Here is a 2,543-nt window from a genome sequence, read left to right as displayed (position 1 = left end):
ACAGGAAGAGGGTTAGCTGGAATGGAGAGAGGACTGACTTGGGGGCCGCTGAGGAGTGGGTGGAGTGGGAATGAGTCGTTTTTACAAAAGAGCGGAGCCAGAAATGAAGGGACAGAAATGGAAGGGATGGAAAAAATAGCTGAGCGTCTTCCCACCGCCCTGCCGACTTAGTCAGACGAAAAGCGTCAGGGTCGGCACTGGCTTTTCTGCCACCTAATAGGACAGAGGAGATACCCACCTCCTGGGCTCTCCTGGCATGGGGGTGCCCCTGCGACTTCTCCTCAAGCAGAATACAGTGTGCGACTGCAGACGACAAAATCTATCTGTAAAATGAGGCTGTGGATGAGAAGACACGTGTGAAAGCTGCTAAGGGACAGTTCAAGTGTCAGCTGATGTTTCTAAAGTATAAAATCGCAAGGATCTTTTAAACACTTTTGAAGAGTAAGAAAGGTTAGACACAGGTAACATTTGCTCCTGATAATACAGATACACAGTGACATATTCAGATGCTGATGAGAATTATTCTTGGCATGCAGGAGGCATCTTAAATCAAAGGAATCAGGTCTGAACTTAATTCCCTCTGATAAAAAAAAAAAAACATCTACATGAGAATCAGTGGTACATGAGGTCTAAAAACCTGGGGCTAATGGGAAAACATTTTTGGGTTTGTAGTGACTCATGTCAAGGCATTACAATGCAATTGAACAACAGTCCCAATTTTTTTTTTCCCCAGAAGCTAGAAAAGGCAAAATATTATTTGAAGTCAGTCAACACTTGTTGAACGGTCTTGGATGTATTGGGATTTGTCTCATCTGTCACCACCTAAGACCATTGTTTTTTGAAGACAATTTTTACAATCTAGTTATTTTCCTCTCAAGGAAACACGAGTTTTACTTTAGACTTGGAGGACGTGGCTGAGAGCCTCGGGGTTGGAGACTGACTGCCCTCTTCTGGGAGCAGTAAGTAAGCAAGGCCTGAGACATGCACCCTGCTGAAGGGCCTCTGCAGCCCCAGAACCAGGCAGGGAGTCTGCCCATCGAGAGCACAGAACTACAGAAACGGGTCTGGGGTTGCGGAGGCTCAGGCGAGATGGCGCTGGTCACGGGAGTAATAATAGTGTGGTACTTACAGGTCATGTCCCAGGGCATCAAATTCTCACCACCCTTTAAGTAACCTGTGTGAAGCAGGTAGATGGTCTCATTCCCGCTTCGCCCATGGGCGGCTGAGGCACATGTCCCTAAGCGATGAGCTGGCCTGGAAGCTATGTCTCCCACCCCCTTCTCACCACAGAAGCTGCCGCACGTGATGCCAGTGATTTGCCTTCGCTGCAGCTTCGTGTAAGTCTGTCCTGCTCCGGCACCGTTCACTTTCACTTCAGGGTTCACGTTACCGATGAACGTTAAGCACACTGGATTGTGCTTCTAGCAAGGGCCCAGTTACAAGAATAAATGTGACAACATAAATGCCACAACTAGTGGACAGGCTGTCATAGGACATCCTAAACCTCTGCTGGAAGTTCTTCAGTCTTTTTTCAAAGAGGCTTTAGCAAGCAAAGTTTTACCTCAGTTCCAACTCTCCACTTAGGGAAAAAAAGGCCTACAAATAGTGCTCGTCGTTGCTTACTTTCCTGTGCCTTACCACCTGCCCCTGCAGGCCAGCCCGGCGCACCTACCTACGGGGGGAGGAGGATTTAGCAGGTGCGGAAGTTGGTGGAAAGCAGGTCTTAGGCCAGTTTCTTCAGTGTGGTAGTGTCTTCTTATGTTTGTCAAAATGGCATTATTTACCGCTGAACTTGGTACCTTCTCAGGAGGCAAACATGGGAGGCTCTTGTGACATCCACACAGCACAGGGGCCACCGGCCCAAAGGCCGCGGTCAGCAGCTAACACCTCCAAGCGGGCCTCCGCCCCATCGTGGGCTTGTGTGTCCAGCTCTGATTTCCGTAGTTTCCTCCCCTCTTCACTCTGCTGCCGCCTTTCTCCTGGCCACAATGTGCTCACTCTACGATGGACTCTTCCTTGATTGTGCCTTTTTCCTTTCCCATTCTACGAGGCGACACCCCATTTTACCCCCCTTTTCTCTTGTCATTCACATTATGTTCTACCCACGACTTACAGCAAAGTTGTTCCCAAAAAAATGCACGTCATTCTTGACTCCATGGTCTCAAGCCGCAAATGCATGCTAGTACCTGCGACCTGTCTGTCCCTGTGCTGGGTGCCAGGGCTCACAGGTGGCCACAGCTGAGTTCTACCCCAGGGGCCGCACCTGGTATGGAGCCCAGGAGATAAATACACAACTGTGATTTTACCTTGGCGGGCTCTACACTAGAACTATGAACAAGTTGCCAAGGGGGGACAAAACTAACTCCACCCAGGTTGGTGGGGAGGATGAGTGTGTCAGAGACTTCATGAACAGAATGTTAGACTGGGTCTTTGGAAGGTGAGCAGTTTTGGAGGCTGGAAGTGGAGGCTGGTGGGGCAAAGGAACACACACAAAATGTCTGCAGACAGGACAGCATCAGCAAGGCACACAGAAAGTGGTGAGA

This window comes from Condylura cristata, unplaced genomic scaffold (assembly GCF_000260355.1).
Source record: "Condylura cristata isolate star-nosed mole 26May11 unplaced genomic scaffold, ConCri1.0 scaffold00026, whole genome shotgun sequence".
NCBI classification, from domain to species: Eukaryota; Metazoa; Chordata; class Mammalia; order Eulipotyphla; family Talpidae; genus Condylura; species Condylura cristata.
This window is presented reverse-complemented; position numbering follows the sequence as displayed.